Genomic DNA, 9,989 nt, shown 5'->3' on the forward strand with positions numbered 1-9,989 from the left:
AGAATGACATGATCTATGCCTCATTGATCAATCTAGATATCAAGGATAGAGGGACTGAGTCATACAAGATAATAGCCACGGACAAGTTAGGTTGGATCTCGACTTTCTCATCACTTGGGTAGCAATGATGCATTGCTAGATGCCACTCATTGTTTATGTATCGTAAATGTTGATTTGGATACATTGCCAATGTTACGAGAGCCTATAGGGTTACACACAAAGAACATATTGGTTTGGAGATGGGTATTTTATTTTGACTAAAATACTAAGGATATTAAGAATAATGGGTAAATCCAAAGTGTTGGTGTCATCTTAGTGGTGATTGACACTAGTGCTAGTGGGGGATTGTTAGTAATTAGCCCTAAGAGCCAATCATGAGATGATTAGGCCTTTTGGTTACTAATTGAGTTAGACTCAAATGAACTCACTCATTGGATTGAGTCCAATCCGAATTAGATACATTGGATTAATGGGTTAGACTCAATGGGTTAGACTTATTGGGTTATTGGATTAATGGTTAATCCAATATAATAAATCCAACCCATTAAGAGGAATACAAAGAGACAAAAGACCTTTGGTATTCATGGGATGAATATAAATAGGTTTTTGTCATTTATTTTTCATTAGATGAATTAGATGAGAAAAAGGTGTCTCTTGAGATTCCATCTTCTTCCTCCTCCTTCCATGGCCGATTCTTAATGTTTGGCCGAATCATACTTCTTGCTAGCACAAGAAGATGGTTCTTCTCTGAAAGCTTCGTTCGTGCGATGAACGAAGGATATGTTCGTGTGGATACCATAGAGGCACGGACGCTTGAACGCGCTGAGATCTGGATCCAGAGAAAAAGGTTGCTGTCGGGATTACAAAGGGCACGCAACAAAGGTATAATCCTATCATGTAGCTTAGTATAGTTTTCAAAAAATGTTTCTTCCCTTCGCATGGATCTACTTGAAGAGGATCTAGTATTTTTTCCGTTGCGTTTCCCCGTCTTTGGCGTGATAGATACCAACAGATGTAGTGTTTGTTGGTCTCAATGAACCTACATCTTATTAGGAAGTTGTACAAGGCCCTGATTCTGAGAAATGGCTAGAGACCATGAGATCTAAAATGTAATCCATATACAATAACCAAGTATGGACTTTGGTTGATCCAGCTAAAGAAATCAAATCCATTGGGTGTAAGTGAGTCTTCAAAGTGAAGACTGACATGGGCGGTCTTATGCATACCTATAAAGGTTGATTAGTAGCTAAAAAATTTAACTAAATTCATGGCATAGATATGATGAAAACTTTTCACCTATTGCGATGCTTAAGTCTATATGGATCATGCTTGCTATTGCAACTTACTATAATTATGTGATATGGAAAATGGATGTTAAAGTTACATTTCTTAATGGGAATCTACTCGAGGATGTGTACATGACAACACATGAGGGTTTTGTAGATTCAAAGAATGTTGGAAAGGTATGTAAGTTGCAAAGATCCATTTATGGACTAATGCAAGTTTCTAGAAGATGGAATCTTCAATTTGATGATGCAATCAAAGTGTTTGGTTTTATCAAGAATGAAGATTAACCTTTTGTTTACAAGAGGGTTAGTATGAGCACAGTAAGATTTCTCATAATACATGTAGATGATATACTTCTCATTGGAAATTATATTCCCAATCTTTAGCTTAGGAATTATTTTTTAATAAAAGACTTAAATGAAGCAGCCTACATTTTATGCATTAGAATCTATAGAGAAAGATCTAAAAGATTGTTTAGTCTAAGCCAGAGTATATATATTAACAAGGTGCTTAATAATTTTGCCATGAAGAATTCCAAAAACGGATTCTACCAATGCCACATGGTGTGAGTCTTTTGAAGACTCATCCCCCTCTTCTAAGAAAGAAAGGGATTGCATGAATCAGATTTCTTATGCATCTGCTATTTGGTCTATCGTGTACGCCATACATTGTACTCGCCCAAATGTCTCGTATGCGTTAAGCATGACGAGTAGATACCAGTCTGATCCTGGTGAAGGTCACTGGACAGCTGTCAACAATATTCTTAAGTACTTGAGAAGAACTTAAGACTATTTCTTGATCTTTAGAGGCAATAAAGAGCTTGCTGTAAAGGGTTCCACTGATGCTAGCTTTAAAACTAACAAGGATGATTCTAGATCACAGTTAGGGTATACATTTTGCTTAAATGGTGGTGATGTGAGCTGGGAGACTTTGAAGCAAGACACAATCACTGATTCTGTAACAGAGGCTGAGTACATTGCCACTTCAGCAGTAGCTAAAGAGGATATTTAATTCAGGAAGTTTATTACATATCTTGGTGTTATTCCTAGTATAGAGAACCCAATAGACCTCTATTGAGATAACAAAGGGCCTATTTCATAGGCTAAGGAACCTCACTCTCATCAGCGATCCAAACACATAATATAGTGATTCTATCTCATTCGAGAGATCATCGATAGAGGAGATATGAGAATGTCTAGAGTACTGACCAATACTAATATTGTGGATCCTTTAACCAAGACTTCGGCATAGAGGAAGCATGATGGTCACACTAGGTCACTGGGTATTAGATATTTTAGTGATTGACACTAGTACTAGTTGGGAATTGTTAGTATTAGCCCTAGTACCAATTATGAGACTATTGACAAGGGTATTTTTATATTATATTTTATTAGTTAATAAAATATAAAGTTGGTTATTATATTTACTTCAGTTCAGTGCCGAATAAATAAGTATAATAATGTCCTAGGCTAGTAAGTTCTTGTCTACAACAATAAATTGATTGAATTGATTATGGAATGTTGTAGCTATATAGAATGCAACTCTAAACTATTCCTAATCAAGCATTAATATGCAAGGACAATATTAAGGCGTTGAGACTAGCATGTAGGTCAATTGATGACTTAATCCCATAAGTCATGGATATGAGATATCACATTGACACATGGGTATATATTAGAGAATATATACTGAATTAACCCACCATGAACTGTTTCATAGATGGTTATATGAATATCATAAATATTTTCATAGTGACTATTAGTATGAATAGTCCTTAGACCTGAAGTCACTACGGTTCCCTATATAAGAAGTTGTGTACTTTGGTATTGGCAAATGTCACCTCTAATAAGGTGGACTATAAAGTAGATCACTGGGTATGTAATACGTTATGCTGAGGGATGTAAGAAACGTAGATAAGATCTATCCCTTCCATATTATTAGTATTATAGCCTTAGTACCAAATATGAGATGATTGAAAAGGACTCCTTTTGTATTATATTTCATTATTAATAAAAAGTAAATTTGGTAATTATATTTACTTCTATTCAGTGCCGAATGAATAAGTATAATAATATCCTAGATTAGGAGGTTCTAATCTACAACATATCAGTTGGTTGAATTGATAGTGTGATATTGTAGATATACATATAATACTACACTTAACTATTCCTAGTGAAATATTAATATGCAAGGACAATATTAATGTGTTGAGACTAGCATGTAGGTCAACGAATGATATAATCTCACAAGTCATGAATATGAGATATCATGTTAACACATTAGTATATATTAGAGAATATATACAAAATGACCCACCATGAGAATGTTTCATGGATCGTTATATGAGTGGCATAAACATTCTCATGTGACTATTGGTATGAATAGTCCTTAGACCTGAAGTCACTATGGTTCTATACATAAGGCGTTGTATACTTTGATATCGGCAAACATCACCTGTAATAGGGTGGAATATAAAGTCGATCACTAGGTATGCAATAACTTATGTTGAGGGATGTGAGTGTTGTAAATGAGATCTATCCCTTACATATGACAGAAGTTATATCTATGGGCCCCTTGATTAGTAGGACACAAGAAAGCATGAACATGCTCAAATGAGTCAATATGATATTGAGCTTATTTGATTGTGTCTACTTAGAGATCAAGGAATACAAAGATTGATAAGAGGATGACACGGTCTATGCCTCATTGATCAATCTAGATATCAAGGATAGAAAGACCAAGTCATACAAGATAATAGCCACGGGAAATTTAAGTCAAATCTCGATATTCTCGTCACTTAGGTAGCAATGATGCCTTGATAGATGTCACTCATTGTTTATGTATCTAAAATGTTGATTTGGATACATTGCCATTATTATGAGAACTTATTGGGTTACACACAAAGAACAAGTTGATTTTGAGATGGGTTCATAATGGATTATTGGATTAAATCTAATATGAATTAGACTCATTGAGTTAGACTCAATTGGATTCAATTATCATATTGAGTCTAATTCGAATTAGATTTATGGAGTCAATTTGGATTAATGTTCATGGAGTCAATTGGGATTGATAAGGTTCAATGAGTTAGACTCATTGGATGAACTTGAGTTCATCAAGGAAGATGAATGTGTAGGATCATAAAACGCTAGAGGGGGGTGAATAGCGCTCATGGCTAATTCATTCATTTTGAGTAAATACGCAGCGGGAAACAAAAATAGACAATGCAAACACCAAGAATTTACTTGGTTCGGTGTAACGCCCGAATATTCTCAAACCTATTTTAGGAATATTCTATGATTTTCTGGAATTATTAGATATTTTTCTGGAATTTTTGGAATATCGGAAGTAGCAAAAATAAATAGAAAAGTAAAATGGTTTAAGCGGGAATCGAACCCAGAACCTCTCGGATCCGATAACTTTTAGTTAGCCTTAGTAACCAGATGAACCCAGCAGGGCCGTGCTGAAAGGAAAGGAATTCAATTTAATTTATATTAGAGTTGGGCCAAAGTACCCACTTAATATAAATAGGAAGTTAAGTGGGGTTTGGTTTATTTTGTTTGGTTCGGCAATTTCTCCACCGAGACCTAACCTCACGCCGCTCCCTTCCTCTTCTCCTTCTCTTGGCGCCAACCACAAGAGGACCTAGGGTTCTCTCCCTAGGGCCCCAAGGACATCTTCCGGCGACAACTCCGACACAAGGACGCTCTCCTTCGCGAGGGGAACGCTTAGACGCGAGAAGATCGTCGAGAAGTCGTCTCCACCGGAATTCTAGCGAATAGAATTGTAAGAAAATTAGCGTACGAGGTAAGAAACCCCTCACCTGCAGTATAAGTAGCTCTCGCGTGTTTTCTTTTATGCATTAGATTAGTTTTAATGAATTTCGTCAGCATATAGTGTGTATTTTAACTCTTCTCACAGATTTAGGGATTAGTGAGCATCTCTAGATGGGCCGAGGGCGTGTATCCTCTGTAGATAGGGGTTTAGACGCTGCTGGGTGCCTGGAGGTGGTCTCCCTAATCGAGAGGAGAGTTAGAGAGCGCCAAATGCTCGACAAAATGCCTAGCACAGCCTTATGATACAGTGGGCATTTAGTTAAATGCCATAGAACATGTTAATTAGCATGATCAGTTTTATTTCAGCTTTTACGAGACTAGATGTCCAAATGGGTGGGCTCCCATAGTCGCCTCTAGGTTCAGACAACCTAGTTCTAGGTTCAGATAACCTAGATTCAGTAAAATAGTATTAGCTATTTCAGTATTTTACTTTTCAGTGGCTCTGTACTGGATTAGAAATCCATTGGGTTGGGCTCCCATAGTCGTCCCTAGGTTTAGCTAACCTAGTAAACCCTACTAGATTCGGAACTTGCAATCCCGGGTCTAGTTAGGGATGCGCGCACAGCAAGTACAGTTGCCAGGGCCCATCAGCAGCATGTTTAGTATTTTCACTTACTATATGTATATGGTTTTCAACCTTTCACAAATTAGTTCGTGAATCCAATACAGTCCTAGCAGTAGCTCAGTTTTTTTTAGTATCAGCTTAGTTTTTCATTGATACCATGTGATTGATATCATGTTCAGCTTTAAATATGCCATGATTGTATGCTTATATGTCATGCCATGTTTAGTTTATTCAGTATACTTAGCATATCCTTTCAACCAGCATGATTTAAAATCATATTTGCATCGTATGCATGTTTTAGTGAGGTAGATGGTTTCTTACTAAGCTTTTAGCTTACAGATACTATTTTCCTTATACTGCAGATACAGGTTAAAGGAAAATGGACTAGCAGTGGAGGCTGGAGGTCAATGCAGATCAAGATGTGTGTGGAAGGAACTGGAATAAAGATCCTAGGGATCTAGTTTTATTTTATTATGCATTAGAACATGTTCAGTATGCATTAGTACTTATAGCAAGCGTTATCTTATGTTTCTGTTAGTTAGCAAGAGAACAGTTTAAAACCTTGTTAGTTTTGGTTTCCATGTGTTTACATGCCATGAATTAGTATTCTATGCCTTAATCATGTTTAGTATGTTAGCCATTACCTCATAGAATGTTTCCTTTAGATTTTATAGTGTTGTGTAATGGCTTTGGCACGCATCAGTGTTGATATCAGGGGTCTGATACGAAATCAGAAACCCCTGATCGGTCAGCAGACCGATCGTGAGTCTCGATCGACGCAGACCGATCGGGACTGACTCTCGCGAATGCTTGTTGTTGTCCCACGATCGATCCGTGGATCGATCGGAGTGGTTCGCGGTGGCTCACTAATCGCCGCCAGACCGATCAATAAGCCACCGATCGGTCTTATTGACCGATCGAGACCACCGGATCGGTCGATGCACCGATCCCGCAGTCATGAATTGCAAGTAGTTTATGGATCGGTCGGTTGAACGATCCGAGCTTACCGTGCGGTATCGGTAGATCGGTCCGTGGATCGATCCGAGGTTTGTTATCGTTGTAAACACCTCCCCTAGCACGTGTACAACTCCTAGGTACACCCGAACACTAAGTTAAACTTTACAGCATTTAGTTCAGTAAAATTTTAAATTAGCCAGCTTTCTGTTATTAATAGTCCAAGCAGAATAATCCAGTGCTACGCTAGTAGACAGAGTGGTATCAGAGCAGTGTTTCATACTTCCTACACACACATCAGCATTGAACCTGCGGCTTCCAAGTAAGAATACCTCTACATTATTTATGCTTTCTATTTTCTTGTTATAGCTCATGTTTATAGATAAACTGCTGCATGATAGTATGTGATAGTATATAACATGATAACGATAGTTATACAATTATGATTGTAATAGTTATTCATGTTCTTCTCTATGTCTTTAGCAATGGCACGAGGACGCCAAGCTAGAAGGGCACTAGCTACTGAGCCCCGCAAAGAAGAGGCAAGGTGCCTCCCCAAACCTTACAGATTAGTGGCTCATTCATAGCAGCCTAGTGAACAAAGACAGAGATAGCCACCTCAAGGCTAATCAGAGTACCCCACACCGAACCAACCCACGACTCCGAAGTCTTAGAGGTTCCACCAGTCCAGCCAACGCCAGACCAGTACTAGCACCAGCGGTCCCAGCAACCGAGCCAAGAAAGGAAGCCTATCTCGATCCAGTGGCGTGAGTCAAGCCGAGAACTTCTCAAGCACTAGTGAACCATGGGATGCACAAGCCGCTGGTTCAAAACATTGGAGAGCACGATGGAGCTTCGGACGGCCGTAACACGAGAAGGTGAAGTGTGCCTTCCTTACACGACGAGGAGACGACGATATGGTGGAAAGAATCGAACAGGCGCCCAGGAACAGATGTTTTGGTGACGAGAAGGAATTCTTCGAGGAGTTCTTTCACATACGGTTACAAACCGCCACTACGACGAGTTCACCGAGTTTCGTCAAGGCAACCTTTCACGGTTGAGGAAGCCGTGAAGAAATTCAACAAGTTGGCTCGTCTATGCGAGCTAGTCAGCACAGAGAAGGAACGAATCCGGTTGATGCTCAAGATGCCGAGGCCGAGATAGCGATGAGGAACGTGGTGGTGGCATACATAGCCACAAACCACGAGGAGTTAGTGAGCGGTGCCTTGACCACGAGCATTACCGAGCAGATAAAGCAGAAGCAAGTCTCCTCAGAGTCCAAAGGCCAAGGAAACTCTCACACTCAAAAACAGCAAGGCCACAACTCTAACTGGAAAGGGAACTCCAACAGCAAGCGCAAATCAGGGAGTGACCCAAAAGGAGGACCATCTAGCAAGCGACCCAGTTATCCAAAGTGTGCTACTTGTGGGAAATTCCACCCAGGGGTTTGTCGCAAGGGCACACGAGGATGCTTTGAATGTGGACAAGAAGGGCACATGGCCAAGCAGTGCCCGAACAAGACCGGTCTTCCTCAGCCACAGCAGATTCAGTATGCAGGCCAGCCAGCTCAGTTATATCAGATGCAGGCTGCTCTAGAAGGTCCACTTATCAGCCAGGGCAGATTAGAAGCTCCTCCAGCTATGGCGAATGCGAGGATCTACTCACTCACCAGAGAAGATGTAGCCAATGCCTCGACAGTTGTCACAGGTCATATTAGCATTTTATAGTATAGTGCTACTGTTCTATTTGATACTGGGGCAACCCATTCATATATAGCCAGGATGTTTTCCAAAAAATTAGAAAGACCCTCAGAGGTACTCAGTGGTCAATTTTTGACGGCATTACCTTCAGGAGAGATCATGGCATCCACGCACTGGCTCAGAGCAGTGTCGGTCATTATAGCAGACAGAGAGCTCTTTTGTGATCTGATAGTGCTAGAGATGACCGACTATGACGTTATCTTCGGGATGGACTTCTTGATCAAATACGGTGCCTCCATAGAGTGCCGTAACCAGAAAGTCATATTCCAACCTGAAGCGGAAGCACAGTTCGAATTCATCGGAGAACCCAGGAGAAGGGCCAAGAAGTTTCTCTCAGCTATGAAGGCACAGAGGCTGATGGATTCAGGATGTACGGGGTTCTTAGCACACATAGTCAGTACCAGTCAGGATAAGGACCCACAGCTAGTAGAGGTCCGAGTCGTATGTGACTACCCAGCAGTCTTCCCTGAAGAGTTACCAGGCCTAGCACCAGACAGGGAGATCGAATTTGAGATAGAGCTTATCCCCGGTACAAATCCTATCTCCAAAGCACCTTACCACATGGCTCCAGCAGAACTAAAAGAACTTCATGAGCAACTACAAGAGCTGCTTGACAAAGGCTTCATACGCCCTAGTCACTCACCATGGGGAGCGCCTGTATTGTTCGTGAAGAAGAAGGATGGAAGCATGCGACTGTGCATAGACTACAGATCACTGAACCAAGTCACGATCAAGAACAGGTATCCCCTTCCCAGAATCGATGACCTGTTCGACCAGCTAAAGGGAGCAACAGTGTTATCTAAGATAGATCTCAGATCAGGTTATCATCAGGTGAAGGTTAAAGAAGGGGATATACCCAAGACAGCATTCAGAACCAGATACGGACACTACGAGTTCGTAGTCATGCCCTTTGGCGTGACCAATGCTCCAGCTACATTCATGGATCTCATGAACAGAGTATTCAGGGAGTATTAAGATAAGTTTGTTATTGTGTTCATCGATGACATTCTTATCTATTCCAGAACTCAGGAAGAACACGCAGAGCACCTGAAACAGTATTGCAGACCCTTCAGCAGAATCAGCTATACGCCAAGTTCACAAAATGTGAATTTTGGTTAGATCAGGTGTCCTTCCTGGGTCACATCATCTCAAAGGATGGTGTCATGGTAGACCCCAGTAAGATAGAAGCTGTGAGCAATTGGAAGAGACCCAAGAACGCTAGTGAGATCAGAAGCTTTCTGGGATTAGCAGGCTATTACAGAAAATTCGTAGAGGACTTCTCCAGGATAGCCTCCCCACTGACAGCTCTTACCAGAAAGAACAGAAAGTATCAGTGGACAGAGGACTGTGAGAACAGTTTCAGTGAGCTAAAAAGGAGATTGACCAGTGCACCTATTCTGACTCTACCAGAGAACGTAGATAACTTTGATATTTATAGTGATGCCTCTAAGTTGGGACTAGGAGCGGTACTGATGCAAAACGGCAAGGTAATCGCCTATGCCTCCAGACAACTCAAGGATTATGAGAAGAATTACCCTACTCATGACCTTGAGCTTGCAGCAGTGGTGTTCGCTCTAAAAATTTGGA

This window comes from Zingiber officinale, chromosome 3A (genome assembly GCF_018446385.1).
Source record: "Zingiber officinale cultivar Zhangliang chromosome 3A, Zo_v1.1, whole genome shotgun sequence".
Classification (NCBI taxonomy): domain Eukaryota; kingdom Viridiplantae; phylum Streptophyta; class Magnoliopsida; order Zingiberales; family Zingiberaceae; genus Zingiber; species Zingiber officinale.